Genomic DNA, 21,637 nt, shown 5'->3' with positions numbered 1-21,637 from the left:
GGTGCACAGGAGCCATTTGTAGCTCTGTCTCTCAGCTGCACGTTTTTGCTTCTTTATGTGGCAAAAGGAAACCTTTTCATGGTCAAATCAGAAGAAGTGCCATGCCTATGGTCACCCTCTGCTCATTTGGATACTCAATCGCAGAAAGTGTCGGGTAAGAAATGGGAGGTTTGGCAGGATCTCCATGACCCCAGGCTGTGGCCTGGTCTCCATAAAAGTGCCCATCACAATACTAACAGCTCTGTGCTGGTGGCACTGAAATAGATAGTGACCAAAGAGACTTTGTTATTATCCTCTTCAACCCAAAGGAAAATTTCCAAGCCTAAAACAACAAACACATTCCACTTGAGTATAAATAATTAGTACAGCTTTCTTTCCTTTTCCCACACCACCAGAGGTCACAAAGGGGGTTTTATCCTGTCCCTCTGCAGCTGTGCTCAGCCACTGGACATGGTGGGGAGCTGGTGTCCTCCCTGTCATTAGAACTGTGCAGGCCAGGGATGGCCCTGCTCCTGTGGTAAAGAAACACAGCACCTGTGTCAACTGCCCACGTTGGATCCCAGCCCAGGCACCTGGCTGCAAGCTCATCAACTTGTTAAAGTACCAAGAAATAGCCAAGGGTTTGGTGTACAATTCTAACTGCAGTCGGAGAAAAATGCATCCTGAACTTATCCAGGCCTCCCACACACATGACTGAACAATGTACAGATGACTTGAAAGCCTGAAAGTTTCAAAGACCCACAGGATTTGGAAAAGATGTTATAGTATGGAGGAAAATTGATGTGCTGTGGTTCAAAAGCAAAAAAGCAAGCAGAACTGCTTGGGCATTGCTTTGCTGGTTGTTTCTTTTTTGCTTTTTCTTTTTCTATAAAACTGAAACTGGGAAGACTCAACCTCCATTTTGAAGGATATTTATCACACATCCAACTGTTCCACTGAAAAATTCTTGTCCTTCAGAGCCAGAGCTCCAACAGGGTTCAAAAAGCAATGTCAGGCCTGGCTGGAGGCCAAAATGGCAACTTTCGGAACTGGTTAGGTTTCTGAACTGCCACTTCCCTTTCTGATGCAACCAAATCTACAGCGGATGCTGATGTGATGCAGGGACATTTTTAGAAGGGGACCTTGGTGGAAGTGGTGCCAGCAGATGGCAACGGGATTTTGTCCAATGGCACACAGAACATGGGACAGATGAGAAAGACAATGGGATCAGTGAGTATTTGCTCCTTACCGAAACAGGAGTTGCATTCCTGCAAGGAACTTCTCGTTCCACCATTTCGATGCCCACAATTCCAAAAGACCATATGTCCACTTTGGGGCCATATGGTTGACCTGTCACCACTTCAGGCGCCAGCCACCCAGAAGTGCCGGCCACGGAGCTCCGTCTGCTCTGCTCAGGGGTGAGCTGAACAAAGAGGCCAAAGTCAGCTGTGGAGAAAACAACAAACATGAAAGCCAGCTCCAGTTAGGAAACCAAGCAAAAGAATTCCCCACTCTCAGTCTAAGAATGTGCTCTTGAATCTCCCGGAGAACTGTCCACACTCAGTTTCCATGGGGCTTTAGCCAAGGTAGTACGGAATTGGCCACATCCAAAAAAACCCAGGTTTTTTAACGCTGCTCACAGCAGTGGACTTTATTCCCCTGAAACTTTAGATTGTAGCTCCCTCCCTCTGTAAGGGACACACACAGACCAAAGGCAGTCTTGACTTCTTGTAGTTCCCTCTCATACCTATGTTCGCATTGCAACTGTGCCCTCAGCTTACAGTAGGGGTCCCTGCGCTGCCACCAGCACCATTTCTGGGGAGCTGGCAGTCACTCAAAGCAGCCTACACCCCACATCCCTGGCACACTGCACCTGACCAAGAATATACTGACCCAGCTTGACAGAACCATTGGTTCTGAGAAGGATGTTGCAGCTCTTCACATCTCGGTAGATCACATGGTTTGAGTGGAGAAAATCCAGTCCTCGCAGGCACTGAGAGAGAAAACAGAAAGAGGAGGGCAAAAATAAGTGATGTGACTTCATCACACAAGAAAGGAAACAAAGAGGGGAGTAATGGCAGAACACAGTGCCACCAAGAGGAAGAGCTTGCTGCTCCAACACTTGCAGAGTGGGACCTTTCTGAGGAAAGGCGTGTCAGCTTTTAAAACAGCAACAGCACCTGCTCTTGTAGACTGCCCCCTGCAAACCAGCCAGAATGACTGCTGCTGCAGTGGACATGCTATCTCCATGCAGAAGACAAATGAGGGTCTTGCCAAGAAAGAAAAAGCCCCTCCCTTTGGTGTGAAGTGGATCACTTTTGGGTGGGAGGCTGCATGACAAAGGTTTTATTGCTGGCCTCAGCACAGACTTGGAAGTATCACATCAGTCACCTTCCTGAAGCAAAGAGCATTTTGGCTGCACTACTATCCTTTTCAGCTGAGGACTGTGAGAAATGAGTCTCTCTTTTTTCTTTGTTTTAAATCCTGCCACCAGCACCTCTGCTTTCACAGGCAAGGAACGCAGTGAAGACAGGCTCCAGGCAAATGTTTAGAGAGGCAAAATGGAGAACAGCAAATACAAATAAATACATGAGGCAGAGTGAGAATACAACAGCAGGAGATAAGAGTACTGGCACTGAGTACAGTGAGTGCAGGGGCACTGGCAGGCCTTTCACTTGGGATGCTTTTACTTGCCCATAGCATAGCAGCAACACAGAAAACAAAGCTTGGCACATGAAACCTCTCCTGTTCTGAGCCCCTGCTCCCCAGACAATCCTGCCCAAGCCCTTGGAAACACAGATGGCATTGCTGACCTCCCGGCTGATGGCTGCCATCTGGTCTTCAGACAGGCAAGTCTTGCTGATGACATCGCTCAGAGTGCCTCCATCCATGTACTCTATAACTAGCCAGAGTTCCTCGCCCAGAAGGTAGCTGAAAGAAGGAAACAAGCGTGTGGAGATGAAGGTGCATGGGTACCTTGATTTTTTACTTCTGGGTTTCTTGTTTCCAGGTTCCTCTGTGACTAGGACAGAATCAAAGGAATAGACATTCCCTCTCAGCTATGCATTGTTTGCAATCTGTGCAGTCTCAAGAAGAAAGGCACAGCTGTGAAAAAGGAGATGTCTTAAATGGCCAGCAAGTAAAAAATGGAGTTTAGTAACAGATAAAAAACCTATCACACTGTGTGTTTCTGGAAATAAGCACCTAGTCTTCCTAGCATGCAAAGCAATGGAAAAGGGGACATTTATGTTAGTTTATCTGGACATAAAAAGACACTTGAAAAGAATCAAGCCACAGAAAAAAGTGGTGGCTGTGAACTTACAGGCTATTGATTTAGTAAGATATGACTGGCCCAGGTTTTTGAGTAATTTTCAAACTATGTATGCCAGAGAAGACTCATGCAGACAAAATGCACTCTCTTCCCATCCATTAGAGATGAGCAGAGCAATAATAATTAGCCAATAATTGCAGCTCTATTTTCTGCCACTGACCAAAGTGGGATTTTAGCTGGCATGTTTGCAATATGTAAAGAAACATTGACAACAACTCACCTGTCTAAATAGTTGATCAGGTTGGGATTCCTATTAATTTTCATGACCATGAGTTCATTGACTTTTAATTTCTTCTTCCTCAGTCCTTTTAGATTTATTTTCTTTATGGCCACCTAAAATGGCATTGAAAATCAGTAACTTGAGAAGTTGGTGGCACAAGACCACAACGCACATGGAGCGAGTGATTTTGCAATGACCCAGCTGAGCTGTGCCAAACTTCCATGTGATTAGGCACTGCACTAATTAGGAACTGACATTCCAACAGCCCATTTCTCTGCTCCTTTGGGGGCCAGTTACAGGACACATGGGGCCACTGACATTTTGCCTTGTCCACTTGGTAACAGTGGTGTCTCAGCTATCACCCACAAACCTCTGACCACAATCTCTGCTGCTTTGGATGGGATTCAGAAGAAGTAATCCATGCCTTAATACTCTGTGGGTACATCTTGGGCTACAGGCAGGGCTTAGGGCTTTTAGGGACACCTTGCAGATCTCTCCCTACGTGCAGTTCCCAAGTGCAGCACTGCAGGTGGCTAAGGAACTACCAGGAACTTTCAGATGTATTTGCTGGCAGCCAGAAATGAGAATTCAGGACTCTGAAGCTGTAGCCCCAAAGAGCAGTGAGGTGCTCGAAGGCACCACCTTTGTTTTAGCGATGGAGAGCGAGCGAGCGCGTCCTTCTCTGAAAGGAACCGCTGCCCTCCGTGCCTTCCTTCCGGCAGCTGAGGAGGACAAAGTCCCAGATGTATTTTGCAGGCTGGCACCAGTCTGTGCTTCTTGTGCCTTTTCAGCACAGCTCTGCCCAAAGCTCCAGCCACAGCTCACACCAGAGGGGAAAGCCCCTCAAGAGCAGCGGAGACTGCAGATGCTGTTGACATTTACCTCTCTCCCTGTGGCATTGTCGAGTGCTCTGCAAACATCTCCAAAAGTCCTAGAAACAAAAAAGCAGCAAAGAAAGTAGAAGCCATTTAGATCTTGCAGTGAAAGCCAGCCCACACAAGAGATCTCTGCTGTGAGTGCAGAGATGCAGGAGAGCTCTGCCAAAAGGCAGATGGTGCTTTTTCCTCTCAAGTGCTTGGACACTGGGCCTGTTCCTGAAGTGCTCGGGTTTACTGCCTTAGCTCAAAAATAGAGATGCTTCTTTCACCTCAGGTTTCAGTTTCTAAACTGTTCAGTTTTTATCCTGACCACAGAGTATTTCCTTCAGCAAACTCTTGGAAAGAAATGTTCCTGAGAACTGTTATCTCACAGCTATCACGGAGCAGGTTGCTCTTTCAGGCAAGCAAGTTTCTTTCCTCTTTATTAGTGTGGCAGTATGATTTAGAAATATACAAAAATACTAAGGAAATTAACACAGAAGTGTCTCACACTTGAGAGATGAGATTTTCCAGATCCTGTTCCTTGCTGCAGGCAAGACCTCGGCAGCATGGAGGTGTCTCTGACAATGCCTTCTGAGCACACACACAAATTCTGAGCAGCACTGAGAGATGGGACAGTCTATCCCCAGTGTGTGAACATGGGGATAGATGTCTGTTTTCAGCTGGTCTGACTTCACGCTGGATAGACATTCCACCAGAAAAACACCTGGCCCATGCTTATGTAGCAGTAACTGTGGTTGGACTCACCCGCTGCCAATATCTTCCAGTTTGGTGTATTTCATCCTGGGATTTTCCTTGTTTACTATTCTCTCTGAGGGAAACAAAATGCAAGATGCTGACATTAAAGCAGAGATCCCAGCTTCCAGGAGATACAAAAGGCAGCCCCAGTGTCTGGAGCTCTGAACCCTTTGTGGTCAGCTGGGTAACAACAACAACAACCAGGCAGACAGCTCTGCAGCACAGGTGGCCAGCACAGAGACAGATTTTCTACAGCAGTTCCTGTGGGGCTCCTAAATGTCCCCGTGACACCAAACTCAGGAGAAACATTTGGTACAGCTATGCTGACACCTGCACACAATGCACTGTCCCTCGGACAAGAAATAGAGCAGACGTACTCAGCAGCTCCAGGGAGTCACCCTCGATCTCCTGTTGCTGAGCAGCAGCTGGGTCAGCGCGGGAGGTGAACAAACTGCCCCGGCTCCACTTCTCAGATCGGGGAGAAAAGGCTCCTTTAGATGATGCTGCTGCTGCTGCAGCAGGTTTGGTGACAGAGCTTGTGTAGATCTGGGACAAGAAATGAGTTGATGTCAGAAAGGTGGCTGGCAGAGATTACCCTGAGATCCCTTTTTGAAATGCAGGCCCTTAGAAAGGTGCTGTCAACCACATGCAGGGCTCTTCAATGGCTTTTTTCTGATGTTCACTTCTCAAACTGGATGGATCAAAACCAAAGGCAAGTTTTACTTGAGTTCATGGCCAGATTCATGTTCCATTTTCATGGATTTTCCAAAGGATGACTGCCACAATGATCATTCTACCTCCTCTCAAGGATTCCTTTCCACCTCCAAGGGCTGCAGACACACTTGCAGCTCCTTGTTCAAGTGTTCTGCCTCCTCCCACTGTGTCCTCTTTTCCTGCACCATCTTCAGGTCATGCTTAACCTGTAGCACTTCTGGTGGGGATGGTACCTGTGCCTGACTCCTAACTTGGGGCTCTTCATTGCCAGACATTCGCTGGTAGTCTTTGCAGGCTGCCCGGTGAGATGCCAACACTTGCACCTCAAATCAAACAGAACAAAGCAGTCAGAGACTCCAGCTTGTCCCTGTCAGCCAGGAGTCATCGACTGTGAGGAAAGGCAAAGAACAGACTGACAAGGGATACAGACAGCTTGTTTCAATCCTCCATCTGAGTCACCACGTTCCCCTTTAAAAACACCTCAAGAAACAAGGAGAGCAGGAATCAATTTGGATGACTGCTGGCCAAAAGGCCAAAGGACAAGTCCCACTACCCATGGCAGCAGAGGCACTTCAGCACACCAGGAAATGTCCTTCAGAGTGACTGTGATACACACTACAGCAGGACGGCACTCCGAGGCATCACCCCACTCCATGCAGCTCTGAGTGGAAAGGCAAGAAAGACAGAAACCACCAGTTTGGTCACTGCACTGACTGCATCCCTCTTTCACTCACTTGCTTTTGTAGAGACTGAGGGAGGGGATTAAGTTTCTCTCTGATGATTTTCATTTCTTCCTCCAGCCTCTTCTCCCTTGCCTTCATCCTAGTGTGAGCTGTCTGAAGCTCTGCATTCAGCTGTTCCTTCATCTTCTCTAAAAAACAAGAGAGAGGATGTTTCATGAGTGGAGTGCCTGCCACTCTTTCACTTACCTGGTTTGGTTGATCGCCCCTCTGCTGATGGAGATTCTCCTCATGAATGCTTCTCAAGTCTTCCTTCTTCTTTCTCTTTACTGCCACGATGTCACTCTGAACTTCGGGCAGCTCTGCTTGTGGCTCTGCCTGGATCTTCTGTACACACAAATGCAGAGCAAGTGACTGGCAGCTGCCATCAGGCTCAGCTTTTTCCTCTTGCAGCCTCAAATCACATTTGTTCAGCCACTTCTTTCTGCTTCCCTACCCACATCTGCTTCCAATGTAAGCCTCCTGTCCTAGGGCTCATCTCTGCAGATTCCAAGGCTCTGTGCTTCCAGTGCCTGTGGGACTCCTGGCCTCCTCAGTCCCAAGAGCTCTGCTTTATGCCCCTCTTCCTGCCCTTCCCTCTGTCCCCTGGCCAGTCAGGCTTACCTGGCCATTCTCCTGTGGCTCTTCCACCTGCTGCCTGAGCTGCTCTTCCTGCTCTCGGCCTGGGAACAGCTCTCCCTGAGTCTGCCACGGCATCTCTGTTGAAGCAATCTGCTCCTGCTCTTTCTCTAGAAGGACCTGCACAGAAAGCAAGAGAAGATGGGTTTCAACTTCCCATATAACATTTGTGGGCCAAGACTCAAAGACTGCTGGGCTCACACGTTCCCAAAGCACTGTGCTGCTGCTCTGCTGGGTCATTCTCTGTTTGAGGGGAGGCACAGATTCCAAAGTGACCCTGGCCCTACAATCAGGGTCCATCTGGGGTTGAAGCTCCAACAGCCTCTCAGGCAGCTGACAGGGAAGGTGTGGCATTTCTCAAGGGTCTGCTGAGGGCCTCCCTCTGCTTCTGCCATGTCCTGTTTGTCTTTTAGTAGTGACTGACACCCTGCCCTGTCCCACTGCTTCATCCTGGCTCTGCAGGTGGCTTCCTGGGTGAGCTCACTCCTTGTGAGAGACACTTCTAGAATTCATGTTGTCTTCACCACCTAAAACATGGAATACTTCACCACTCTAGGACAGGCAGAAAATTAAAGAATTAACGGGGGACTTCAGGAAAGAACAGGGTGGAGGAGAAAAACAGCTCTGAGGGGAAAAACCACAATATCCGAACGGGGAAAACATCTAGGCCTGCTCTGAATTGGTTGACGGAACATGTCTCTAATCCACTCCTGAAAGGGATGCTTTAGGTGAGCTTTGCACCTCCAACTGCCTTGGACCAGAGTCAGGAATATTCAATTATGCAAATGTTACACAGCGTAGATAGATAGAGAGATAGATAGATAGATAGATAGATAGATAGATAGATAGATAGATAGATAGATAGATAGACAGATAGATAGAAAAATAGACAGACAGATAGATCTCACCTCTATAATCTCTCTTTATTGCCCTTTCTGTTGTTACACATATCAACACTCGGTAGCAGTGCCCTGATCAGCAGCAATCCTGAGATTGCTTTCCTGTTGCTCAATAAACCACACTCTTGGGGAATCTGGAGTGTGTAGGTCCTTATGGAAAGGGATCAGACCCAGAGCATTGAACTGGGAACTTCACTCTTTGTGCATCCGTGCTGGGGCACGTTCTTCTCTTGGACTCGACCACACACATGGTGCATAAGGAAGTGCAATCAGAAATACATCCCAGCCCCTCCTAGCTCCTCTGATCTCTGAGCACCAGCTGGAATGCAAGGGCATTGATTTCCTGACCAAATCCCAAACACAACAAAAACGGATTCCTTGGGTAGCAAAAAGACAGAGGTACTGTTAACCTGAATGGGAAGTGCAAGGTGTAAATAACAAGCCTGGCAAAAGAAAAGTTCCTTCTGCACCAAGATGCATGCCCCAAACTATGTGTTCTCATGCAAATATATTGCATCTTCAACTGCCAACGTGTACACTAAAATTCAAGCACAATTTCTCATGGTGCTGCAAAAGGGCAGGAAGGATGCAGGAAAACCAACACAATCATCACCGTCCACCTTACCAAAAGCCAAGAGAAAGCTTGGCAAAAAGACTTTCTAGAACTGAAGAATTACTCAAGAAAACTGCAGACCAGACTCACAAGCCAAACAAACCTTGCCAAAACAGGAAAACAAAAAAACAAAACCCCGTGACCTCAAGCACTACCACGTGTGCCCTTGGGCACAGTGCTGCAGAAGCCGAGGGATAGAGCTTCCCTGAGCCAAGCAGCCAGATGCTCTCCCAGAGGCACCAGCCCTTTGGGGCCTCAACACCACAGGTCAAAGGCCAAGTTCTACTGACGCTGCCCGCAGGAAATCCCGAGCTCCTGGCAGGACTCCAGCACTCAGCATCCTCAGCCAGCAACAGGAAGCGCTGGCTGCTCTGAAAATTGCACCTCGGCCTTGCACTAAAGACAGCACCACCCACAGCTCGCACTTACAGGCTCAGGATATCCAGGCTCTGGTGTGAGCACTGATGGAGTCTGGCGCTCATCCATCTCAATTTGCTCCTCTTTGGCTTCTTCTCCAGGAGCAGCGGGAGCCAGGGGAGAGACGGCTGTTGGTTCTGTCAGCTGTGGCAAGAGAGAAGCATGAGGAACAGGCTGTCACCGATCATTCAGAACCTCATTTCTTTTCAGATCTTCCACTGCATCTTCTAAGGAGAATTCATAACAGTTCATAGCCATATAGGGATTCTAATTCCCACTGACCAAATTAAAATATGCCACTGTGGTGGTTTGACAGGAAATGTGTTTTTTTTGGGATGCTGTGTTTTTGGCCAATGGATATTCAGACTTTAATATTGGCATTTAACCTGACCATTGAGACATGGACACGCCTCGGAGAACACGGGGTTAAAAGCAGAGCTCTCCCCTGGGAGGGTCCTCTTGGGTTTCCGGCGGGAAAGAGTTCGGGTCTCTCCCCCGGCCCAGCTGCTGGCTGGGCAGGGGGAGGGGAAAGCCATGTGGCCGGGAGAGGTAGGCCTGAGCCCGGGGGTGGAAGGGTGGAAGAGAGAGAGACCGGGAGCCGTCGGGCAGCCCCCCCTGAGAGACACAGAGAGAGAGAAAGAGCCGCTGCCTGGGACTGTAACCTTGAAGCTTGATAAACATGGGCCTGTGCTGGCAGCACGGCTGGGACGGAGAAGGGGGGGGGTTCAGCCGGCCGCTTGTAGGAGCTTTTAACCCCTTTTTGGAGAATGAGAACTTTACAGAACATTGACCTTTCCTAGAAGATAGAGTGGAAGATGAGGAAGGAAATGGGCCAGTGTGAGAGAGGTCTGGGCGAGTGAGAGATAGTAGAAGAATAGAGAAGAATCCTAGTGGGAAGAGATGATGGAGTGGCTTTTGCTGGACTCTTTTTGTATAGCCATGGACAGAACCATGTTCCTTGTGATACAGAGACTGCATTCTAGGGGGAGGCAATGGCCTCAGAACCAAGAGGGTTCAGTGTTGATGCCCCTCGGCCCCAGGGGGTGAAAATATGGGGGGACAGGTGTCCCAAAGGAGAGATTATTTGTGATACAGAGACTGCTCAGTGTTGATGCCCCTCGGCCCCAGGGGGTGAAAATATGGGGGGGACAGGTGTCCCAAAGGAGAGACTGTGCCTTTTTTTGGATCGGGACAGAGCATCCTTAAAAAGACAACCCTAGAAGCAGTTCTGCTCCGTGTTCAGTGGTGAGAGCACTGGACATGAAAAGGAAGAAGTCACAACGGCAGATGTACTCCGGGCGGTGCCACGAGTGACACAGAAACACACGAGGCTTCAGCTGTGTTTCCAGGGGAAGCCCATGGCACAAGAAGGACTCCTCTCCTCTTGATGAACTGAGGATTGATTGTCTAAAAGGTGGTGCTGGACCGAGAGTTGGTGATTTGAGGAACCAAATGTATTGTGTTGGAAATTTGGTGGGGGGAAGAGGAAATGCACTTGTGAAGTTTTCATTTTCCCTGTGTGTGTGTTCCTTTTTATCTGTAGTTGTAGAGTAGTTAATAAAGTTCTGGTTCTTTTTCCCTAAGTAGGAGCCTGCTTTGCTTATTCCTGGTCACATCTCACAGCAGCTACCAGGGAGAATGTATCTTCAGGGAGGCACTGGCATTGTGCCAGTGTCAAACCATGACAGCCACTTAAAAACAACACTAGATGGAGATAAGGTTGATATGCCTCCCTGGCTGCTATCATAAAGCAACGTTGTCTCTGTAAAACAGAATTTTAAGTATTGAAAGCTCTGAATTGGAAAAGTAGGAAAGAGACACCAACTCCTTTGCTACTGCAGCTGCAGACGCGGAAAATTCAAACTAGATCGCAATCTCATCTACTGTTGCAAAAGGGGAGGAAACCCTGTGCAGAGGCATCATTGCTTGCTGGAAAAAGAGAAAATGAAGAGAGTAATTCCCTCATAGCAAACCAACAAGCCAACCAGGCACAATATGGAAGTGCCTCCCACTCCAGTGGCTAAAGCACTTGGATGTAGTTAGGGCATCTTTAGTAGAGAACTGGCCCATGTGCTGAGCACTGTCAGGCAGGGATTGATGGAAGTCTGCCTGAAGGTCCCTCAAGAGCTTCCCGTTGTCCAGGCTAAAGTTCCCTCAGCACCTCCTCACTGGCCTTGTGCTGCACCCCCTTGCCCAGCTCCCCTGTCCTTCTGTGCACAGGCTGCAGCCCCTCAAGGACTTTCTGCTTCCCAGGGGCCCACAAGTGCACCTGGCACTGCAGCGGTGGCCGCAGCGCTGCCCAGCACAGGGCCACGCTCACTGCCCTGCTCCTGCTGCCCCACTGCTGCTGACACAGGCCACCATGCCCTGGGCCTTCTTGGCCACCTGGTCCCAGGATGGCTCTTCTTCAGTTGATCATCTACAGCACTCCTGGGTCCTTTTGACCCGTGCAGCTCCCCTGGCACAGAGTTGCCCATTTGACTTCAAATACAGCATCCACCATTTCTAGATGGCCTTCATGTTCTGAGAAACACAAGACAGCTGTCAAGGACTGGCAGCTTCACCCCCACTCTGGCTCCAAGGCATTTGCCAAAGCAGCAGGCTTCATCACTAAATGCATCAACAGAATTTTGCCCCTTCTGATTTCCTGCCTCACCACGAGGCTTCATAACTACTCACTTTCATTCTTTGGCCTCACGGGAAAAGAATGGCCCGCAACAGCTTCATAGACAACACAACCATCTCCTTGAAGCTAATCAAAAGCCAAAAGTCACCTGGCCCAAAAGACTTTCTAGAACTGAAGAATTAATCAAGAAAACTGCAGAGAAGCCTCAGAAGCCAAACACAACATTCCAAAAGAAGAAAACAAACAAACAAAGCCCCATGACTTCAAGCACTACCACCTGTGCCCCCGGCCACAGTGCTGCAGAAGGCCAGGGATAGAGCTTCCCTGAGCCAAGCAGCCAGATGCTCTCCCAGAGGCACCAGCCCTTTGGGGCCTCAACACCACAGGTCAAAGGCCAAGTTCTACTGATGCTGCCTGCAGGAAATCCCGAGCTCCTGGCAAGACTCCAGCACTCAGCATCCTCAGCCAGCAACAGGAAGCGCTGGCTGCTCTGAAACTTGCACCTCGGCCTTGCACTAAAGACAGCACCACCCACAGCTCGCACTTACGGGCTCAGGATATCCAGGCTCTGGTGTGAGCACTGACTGAGGCTGGCGCTCATCCATCTCAATTTGCTCCTCTTTGGCTTCTTCTCCAGGAGCAGTGGGAGCCAGGGGAGAGATGGCTGTTGGTTCTGTCAGCTGTGGCAAGAGAGAAGCATGAAGGACAAACTGTTTAGAACCTCATTTCTTTTCAGATCTTCCACTGCATCTTCTATGGAGAATTCATAACAGTTCATAGCCATATAGGGATTCTAAGTCCCACTGACCAAATTAAAATATGCCACTTAAAAAGAACACTAGATGGAGATAAGGTTGATATTCCTCCCTGGCTGCTATCATAAAGCAACGTTGTCTCTGTAAAACAGAATTTTAAGTATTGAAAGCTCTGAATTGGAAAAGTAGGAAAGAGACACCAACTCCTTTGCTACTGCAGCTGCAGACGCGGAAAACTCAAACTAGATCGCAATCTCATCTACTCTTGCAAAAGGGGAGGAAACCCTGTGCAGAGGCATCATTGCTTGCTGGAAAAAGAGAAAATGAAGAGAGTAATTCCCTCATAGCAAACCAACAATCTAACAAGGCACAATATGGAAGTGCCACCCACTCCAGTGGCTAAAGCCCCTGGATGCAGTGAGGGTGTGTTTAGTAGGGAAATGGCCCTTGTGCTAAGCACTGTCATGTAGGGGTTGATAGAAGTCTGCCTAAAGGTCCCTCAAGAGCCCCCCATTGTGGAGACTACAGCTCCCTCAGCACCTCCTCATTGGCCTTGTGCTGCACCCCCTTGTCCAGCTCCCCTGTCCTTCTGTGCACACGCTGCAGCCCCTCCAGGACTTTCTGCTTCCCAGGGGCCCACAAGTGCACCCAGCACTGCAGCGGTGGCCGCAGCGCTGCCCAGCACAGGGCCACGCTCACTGCCCTGCTCCTGCTGCCCCACTGCTGCTGACACAGGCCACCATGCCCTTGGCCTTCTTGGCCACCTGGTCCCAGGATGGCTCTTCTTCAGCTGATCTTCTATGGCATTCCTGGGTCCTTTTGACCCGTGCAGCTCCCCAGGCACAGAGTTGCCCATTTGACTTCAAATACAGCATCCACCCTTTCTAGATGGCCTTCATGTTCGGAGAAACACAAGACAGCTGTCAAGGACTGGCAGCTTCACCCCTGTCTCTGGCTCCAAGACATTTGCCAAAGCAGCAGACTTCATCACTAAATGCATCAACAGAAACTGGCCCCTTCTGATTTCCTGCCACACCAGGAGGCTTCACTCACTTTCATTCTTTGGCCTCACGGGAAAAGAATGGCCCCCCACAGCTTCATAGACAACACAACCATCTCCTTGAAGCTTATCAAAAGCCAAAAGTCACCTGGCCCAAAAGACTTTCTAGAACTGAAGAATTAATCAAGAAAACTGCAGACCAGACTCACAAGCCAAACACACCATTCCAAAAGAAGAAAACAAACAAACAAAGCCCCATGACTTCAAGCACTACTACGTGTGCCCCCGGCCACAGTGCTGCAGAAGCCCAGGGATAGAGCTTCCCTGAGCCAAGCAGCCAGATCCTCTCCCAGGGGCACCAGCCCTTTGGGGCCTCAACACCACAGGTCAAAGGCCAAGTTCTACTGACGCGGCCTGCAGGAAATCCCGAGCTCCTGGCAGGACTCCAGCACTCAGCATCCTCAGCCAGCAACAGGAAGCGCTGGCTGCTCTGAAACTTGCACCTCGGCCTTGCACTAAATACAGCACCACCCACAGCTCGCACTTACGGGCTCAGGATATCCAGGCTCTGGTGTGAGCACTGATGGAGGCTGGCGCTCATCCATCTCAATTTGCTCCTCTTTGGCTTCTTCTCCAGGAGCAGCGGGAGCCAGGGGAGAGACGGCTGTTGGTTCTGTCAGCTGTGGCAAGAGAGAAGCATGAGGGACAGGCTGTCACCGATCATTCAGAACCTCATTTTTTTCAGATCTTCCACTGCATCTTCTAAGGAGAATTCATAACAGTTCATAGCCATATAGGGATTCTAAGTCCCACTGACCAAATTAAAATATGCCACTTAAAAAGAACACTAGATGGAGATAAGATTGATATTCCTCCCTGGCTGCTATCATAAAGCAACGTTGTCTCTGTAAAACAGAATTTTAAGTATTGAAAGCTCTGAATTGGAAAAGTAGGAAAGAGACACCAACTCCTTTGCTACTGCAGCTGCAGACGTGGAAAATTCAAACTAGATCGCAATCTCATCTACTGTTGCAAAAGGGGAGGAAACCCTGTGCAGAGGCATCATTGCTTGCTGGAAAAAGAGAAAATGAAGAGAGTAATTCCCTCATAGCAAACCAACAAGCCAACCAGGCACAATATGAAAGTGCCTCCCACTCCAGTGGCTAAAGCACTTGGATGTAGTTAGGGCATCTTAGTAGAGAACTGGCCCATGTGCTGAGCACTGTCAGGCAGGGATTGATGGAAGTCTGCCTGAAGGTCCCTCAAGAGCTTCCCGTTGTCCAGGCTAAAGTTCCCCCAGCACCTCCTCACTGGCCTTGTGCTGCACCCCCTTGCCCAGCTCCCCTGTCCTTCTGTGCACACGCTGCAGCCCCTCCATGACTTTCTGCTTCCCAGGGGCCCACAAGTGCACCTGGCACTGCAGCGGTGGCCGCAGCGCTGCCCAGCACAGGGCCACGCTCACTGCCCTGCTCCTGCTGCCCCACTGCTGCTGACACAGGCCACCATGCCCTGGGCCTTCTTGGCCACCTGGTCCCAGGATGGCTCTTCTTCAGCTGATCATCTACAGCACTCCTGGGTCCTTTTGACCCGTGCAGCTCCCCTGGCACAGAGTTGCCCATTTGACTTCAAATACAGCATCCACCATTTCTAGATGGCCTTCATGTTCTGAGAAACACAAGACAGCTGTCAAGGACTGGCAGCTTCACCCCCACTCTGGCTCCAAGGCATTTGCCAAAGCAGCAGGCTTCATCACTAAATGCATCAACAGAAATTTGCCCCTTCTGATTTCCTGCCTCACCACGAGGCTTCATAACTACTCACTTTCATCCTTTGGCCTCACGGGAAAAGAATGGCCCCCCACAGCTTCATAGACAACACAACCATCTCCTTGAAGCTTATCAAAAGCCAAAAGTCACCTGGCCCAAAAGACTTTCTAGAACTGAAGAATTAATCAAGAAAACTGCAGACCAGACTCACAAGCCAAACACACCATTCCAAAAGAAGAAAACAAACAAACAAAGCCCCATGACTTCAAGCACTACCACGTGTGCCCCCGGCCACAGTGCTGCAGAAGGCCAGGGATAGAGCTCCCCTGAGCCAAGCAGCCAGATGCTCTCCCAGAGGCACCAGCCCTTTGGGGCCTCAACACCACAGGTCAAAGGCCAAGTTCTACTGATGCTGCCTGCAGGAAATCCCGAGCTCCTGGCAGGACTCCAGCACTCAGCATCCTCAGCCAGCAACAGGAAGCGCTGGCTGCTCTGAAACTTGCACCTCGGCCTTGCACTAAAGACAGCACCACCCACAGCTCGCACTTACGGGCTCAGGATATCCAGGCTCTGGTGTGAGCACTGATGGAGGCTGGCGCTCATCCATCTCAATTTGCTCCTCTTTGGCTTCTTCTCCAGGAGCAGTGGGAGCCAGGGGAGAGATGGCTGTTGGTTCTGTCAGCTGTGGCAAGAGAGAAGCATGAAGGATAAACTGTTTAGAACCTCATTTCTTTTCAGATCTTCCACTGCATCTTCTAAGGAGAATTCATAACAGTTCATAGCCATATAGGGATTCTAAGTCCCACTGACCAAATTAAAATATGCCACTTAAAAAAAACACTAGATGGAGATAAGATTGATATTCCTCCCTGGCTGCTATCATAAAGCAACGTTGTCTCTGTAAAACAGAATTTTAAGTATTGAAAGCTCTGAATTGGAAAAGTAGGAAAGAGACACCAACTCCTTTGCTACTGCAGCTGCAGACGTGGAAAACTCAAACTAGATCGCAATCTCATCTACTGTTGCAAAAGGGGAGGAAACCCTGTGCAGAGGCATCATTGCTTGCTGGAAAAAGAGAAAATGAAGAGAGTAATTCCCTTATAGCAAACCAACAAGCCAACCAGGCACAATATGAAAGTGCCTCCCACTCCAGTGGCTAAAGCACTTGGATGTAGTTAGGGCATCTTTAGTAGAGAACTGGTCCAAGTGCTGAGCACTGTCACGCAGGGATTGATGGAAGTCTGCCTGAAGGTCCCTCAAGAGCCTCCCGTTGTCCAGGCTAAAGTTTCCCCAGCACCTCCTCACTGGCCTTGTGCTGCGCCCCCTTGCCCAGCTCCCCTGTCCTTCTGTGCACAGGCTGCAGCCCCTCAAGGACTTTCTGCTGCCCATGCGCCCACAAGTGCACCCGGCACTGCAGCGGTGGCGGCAGCGCTGCCCAGCACAGGGCCACGCTCACTGCCCTGCTCCTGCTGCCCCACTGCTGCTGACACAGGCCACCATGCCCTGGGCCTTCTTGGCCACCTGGTCCCAGGATGGCTCTTCTTCAGCTGATCTTCTATGGCATTCCTGGGTCCTTTTGACCCATGCAGCTCCCCAAGCACAGAGTTGCCCATTTGACTTCAAATACAGCATCCACCATTTCTAGATGGCCTTCATGTTCTGAGAAACACAAGACAGCTGTCAAGGAATGGCAGCTTCCCCCCCACTTTGGCTCCAAGACATTTGCCAAAGCAGCAGACTTCACCAATAAATGCATCAACAGAAACTGGCCCCTTCTGATTTCCTGCCTCACCACGAGGCTTCATAACTACTCACTTTCATTCTTTGGCAGCACGGGAAAAGAATGGCCCCCCACAGCTTCATAGACAACACAACCATCTCCTTGAAGCTTATCAAAAGCCAAAAGTCACCTGGCCCAAAAGGCTTTCTAGAACTGAAGAATTAATCAAGAAAACTGCAGAGAAGCCTCACAAGCCAAACACACCATTCCAAAAGAAGAAAACAAACAAACAAAGCCCCATGACCACAGTGCTGCAGAAGCCCAGGGATAGAGCTTCCCTGAGCCAAGCAGCCAGATGCTCTCCCAGAGGCACCAGCCCTTTGGGGCCTCAACACCACAGGTCAAAGGCCAAGTTCTACTGACACTGCCTGCAGGAAATCCCGAGCTCCTGGCAGGACTCAAGCACTCAGCATCCTCAGCCAGCAACAGGAAGCGCTGGCTGCTCTGAAACTTGCACCTCTGCCTTGCACTAAAGACAGCACCACCCACAGCTTGCACTTACAGGCTCAGGATATCCAGGCTCTGGTGTGAGCACTGACTGAGGCTGGCGCTCATCCATCTCAATTTGCTCCTCTTTGGCTTCTTCTCCAGGAGCAGCGGGAGCCAGGGGAGAGACGGCTGTTGGTTCTGTCAGCTGTGGCAAGAGAGAAGCATGAGGGACAGGCTGTCACCGATCATTCAGAACCTCATTTCTTTTCAGATCTTCCACTGCATCTTCTAAGGAGAATTCATAACAGTTCATAGCCATATAGGGATTCTAAGTCCCACTGACCAAATTAAAATATGCCAATTAAAAAGAACACTAGATGGAGATAAGGTTGATATGCCTCCCTGGCTGCTATCATAAAGCAATGTTGTCTCTGTAAAACAGAATTTTAAGTATTGAAAGCTCTGAATTGGAAAAGTAGGAAAGAGACACCAACTCCTTTGCTACTGCAGCTGCAGACATGGTGTGGTGGTTTGACAGGAAATGTGTTTTTTGGGATGCTGTGTTTTTGGCCAATGGATATTCAGACTTTAATATTGGCATTTAACCTGGCCATTGGGACATGGACACGCCTCTGAGAACACGGGGTTAAAAGCAGAGCTCTCCCCTGGGAGGGTTCTTTTGGGTTTCCGCCGGGAAAGAGTTCGGGTCTCTCCCCCGGCCCAGCTGCTGGCTGGGCAGGGGGAGGGGAAAGCCATGAGGCCGAGAGAGTTAGGCCTGAGCCCCGGGGTGGAAGGGTGGAAGAAAGAGTGAGAGAGACACCGGGAGCCATCGGGCAACCCCCCCTGAGAGACACAGAGAGAAAGAGAAAGAGCCGCTGCCTGGGACTGTAACCTTGAAGCTTGATAAACATGGGCCTGCGCCGGCAGCACGGCTGGGACGGAGAAGAGGGGGGGGGTTCAGCCGGCCGCTTGTAGGAGCTTTTAACCCCTTTTTGGAGAATGAGAACTTTACAGAACATTGACCTCTCCTAGAAGATAGAGTGGAAGATGAGGAAGGAAATGGGCCAGTGTGAGAGAGGTCTGGGCGAGTGAGAGATAGTAGAAGAATAGAGAAGAATCCTAGTGGGAAGAGATGATGGAGTGGCTTTTGCTGGACTCTTTTTGTACAGCCATGGACAGAACCATGTTCCTTGTGATACAGAGACTGCATTCTAGGGGGAGGCAATGGCCTCAGAACCAAGAGGGTTCAGTGTTGATGCCCCTCGGCCCCAGGGGGTGAAAAAATATGGGGGGGACAGGTGTCCCAAAGGAGAGATTGTGGGGACAGGTGTCCCAAAGGAGAGACTGTGCCTTTTTTTGGATCGGGACAGAGCATCCTTAAAAGACAACCCTAGAAGCAGTTCTGGTCCGTGTTCAGTGGTGAGAGCACTGGACATGAAAAGGAAGAGGTCACGACAGCAGATGTACTCTGGGCGGTGCCACGAGTGACACAGAAACACACGAGGCTTCAGCTGTGTTTCCAGGGGAAGCCCATGGCACAAGAAGGACTCCTCTCCTCTTGATGAACTGAGGATTGATTGTCTAAAAGGTGGTGCTGGACCGAGAGTTGGTGATTTGAGGAACCAAATGTATTGTGTTGGAAATTTGGTGGGGGGAGGAGGAAATGCACTTGTGAAGTTTTCATTTTCCCGGTGTGTGTGTGTGTTCCTTTTTATCTGTAGTTGTAGAGTAGTTAATAAAGTTCTGGTTCTTTTTCCCTAAGTAGGAGCCTGCTTTGCTTATTCCTGGTCACATCTCACAGCAGAAACCAGGGAGAAGGTATCTTCATGGAGGCACTGGCATTGTGCCAGTGTCAAACCATGACACGCGGAAAACTCAAACTAGATCGCAATCTCATCTACTGTTGCAAAAGGGGAGGAAACCCTATGCAGAGGCATCATTGCTTGCTGGAAAAAGAGAAAATGAAGAGAGTAATTCCCTCATAGCAAACCAACAAGCCAACCAGGCACAATATGGAAGTGCCACCCACTCCAGTGGCTAAAGCACTTGGATGTAGTTAGGGCATCTTTAGTAGGGAAATGGCCCAAGTGCTGAGCACTGTCACGCAGGGATTGATGGAAATCTGCCTGAAGGTCCCTCAAGAGCCTCCCCTTGTCCAAGCTAAAGTTCCCCCAGCACCTTCTCATTGGCCTTGTGCTGCACCCCCTTGCCCAGCTCCCCAGTCCTTCTGTGCACACGCTGCAGATCCTCCATGACTTTCTGCTTCCCAGGGGCCCACAAGTGCACCCAGCACTGCAGATGTGGCCCCAGCGCTGCCCAGCACAGGGCCACGCTCACTGCCCTGCTCCTGCTGCCCCACTGCTGCTGACACAGGCCACCATGCCCTGGGCCTTCTTGGACACCTGGTCCCAGGATGGCTCTCCTTCAGCTGATCTTCTACCACACCCCAAGTGTCTTTTCACCCACGCAGCTTCCCAGGCACAGAGGTGCCCATTTTACTTTCTGGAAGACATCCACCATTTCTAGATGGCCTTCATGTTCTGAGAAACACAAGACAGCTGACAAGGACTGGCAGCTTCACCCCCACTCTGGCTCCAAGGCATTTACCAAAGCAGCAGGCTTCATCACTAAATGCATCAACAGAAATTTGCCCCTTCTGATTTCCTGCCTCACCACGAGGCTTCATAACTACTCACTTTCATCCTTTGGCCTCACGGGAAAAGAATGGCCCCCCACAGCTTCATAGACAACCAACCATCTCCTTGAAGCTTATCAAAAGCCAAAAGTCACCTGGCCCAAAAGACTTTCTAGAACTGAAGAATTACTCAAGAATTCTGAAGAGAAGACTCACAAGCCAAACACACCATTCCAAAAGAAGAAAACAAACAAACAAAGCCCCATGACTTCAAGCACTACCACCTGTGCCCCCGGCCACAGTGCTGCAGAAGCCCAGGGATAGAGCTTCCCTGAGCCAAGCAGCCAGATGCTCTCCCAGAGGCACCAGCCCTTTGGGGCCTCAACACCACAGGTCAAAGGCCAAGGTCTACTGACGCTGCCTGCAGGATATCCCAAGCTCCTGGCAGGACTCCAGCACTCAGCATCCTCAGCCAGCAACAGGAAGCGCTGGCTGCTCTGAAACTTGCACCTCTGCCTTGCACTAAAGACAGCCCCACCCACAGCTTGCACTTACAGGCTCAGGATATCCAGGCTCTGGTGTGAGCACTGATGGAGGCTGGCGTTCATCCATCTCAATTTGCTCCTCTTTGGCTTCTTCTCCAGGAGCAGCGGGAGCCAGGGGAGAGACGGCTGTTGGTTCTGTCAGCTGTGGCAAGAGAGAAGCATGAAGGACAAACTGTTTAGAACCTCATTTCTTTTCAGATCTAGCACTGCACCTTTTAAGGAGAAATCAGAACATTTCATAGCGACAAAAGGGTTCTAAGACACAGACATCAAATTAAAATGGGCCAATTCAAGAGAACTCTAGATGGATATAAGGTTGATATTCCTCCCTGGCTGCTATCAAGAAGCAACGTTGTCTCTGTAAAGCAGAGTTCCTTTTCGTTCCTGAAAGTTCTGAAATGGAAATGCCGGAAAGCGACAGCAAGGCCTTGGCTACTGCAGCTGAAGACGTGGGAAACTCAAACTGAAACACAATCTCATCCAGGGCTGCAAAAGGGCAGGAAATGTTATGCAGAAGCACCTTTGTTTGCTAGGAAAGGAGAACAAGATCAGGGCAAACCTCTCCTAGCAAACCAACAAGCCAACAATCTAACAAGGCACAATATGGAAGTGCCACCCACTCCAGTGGCTAAAGCGCCTGGATGCAGTGAGGGTGTGTTTAGTAGGGAAATGGCCCTTGTGCTAAGCACTGTCATGTAGGGGGTGATGGAAGTCTGCCTAAAGGTCCCTCAAGAGCCCCCCATTGTGGAGACTACAGCTCCCTCAGCACCTCCTCATTGGCCTTGTGCTGCACACCCTTGCCCAGCTCCCCTGTCCTTCTGTGCACATGCTGCAGCCCCTCAAGGACTTTCTGCTTCCCAGGGGCCCACAAGTGCACCCAGCACTGCAGCGGTGGCCGCAGCGCTGCCCAGCACAGGGCCACACTCACTGCCCTGCTCCTGCTGCCCCACTGCT

General features: G+C 49.9%; 1 pseudogene; it reads right to left on the bottom strand.

Annotated features, from left to right (window-relative positions):
* LOC136569490 (serine/threonine-protein kinase PAK 3-like) overlaps positions 1-21,637 on the bottom strand; it is a 48,241-nt pseudogene that overhangs the window by 2,161 nt on the left and 24,443 nt on the right.

Source organism: Molothrus aeneus, assembly GCF_037042795.1.
Source record: "Molothrus aeneus isolate 106 chromosome Z unlocalized genomic scaffold, BPBGC_Maene_1.0 scaffold_33, whole genome shotgun sequence".
Taxonomy (NCBI): Eukaryota; Metazoa; Chordata; class Aves; order Passeriformes; family Icteridae; genus Molothrus; species Molothrus aeneus.
Note: the sequence above shows the minus strand (reverse complement) of the source record. Positions and strands in the feature narration are given on the sequence as shown.